We start from the raw sequence: 248 nt of genomic DNA on the forward strand, positions 1-248 counted from the left end.
CATCCATTTGGTGACCAGTCACTAGTGGTGTCCTTCAGGGCTCAGTGTTAGGGCCAGTGTTGTTTAATGTCTTCACTGATTATTATTAGGGCCAGTTGATCAGCTGGAGGGGTCTGGACAGGGTGGATCCATGTGCTGTGGCCAATGGTATGAGTTTCAACAAGGTAAAGTGCCAGGTCCTGCACTTGGGCCACAACCACCCCATGCAACAAATGCTCCAGGCTCGGGGCAGAGTGGCTGGGGACCAG

Source organism: Nestor notabilis, unplaced genomic scaffold (assembly GCF_000696875.1).
Source record: "Nestor notabilis isolate BGI_N333 unplaced genomic scaffold, ASM69687v1 scaffold4736, whole genome shotgun sequence".
NCBI lineage: Eukaryota > Metazoa > Chordata > Aves > Psittaciformes > Psittacidae > Nestor > Nestor notabilis.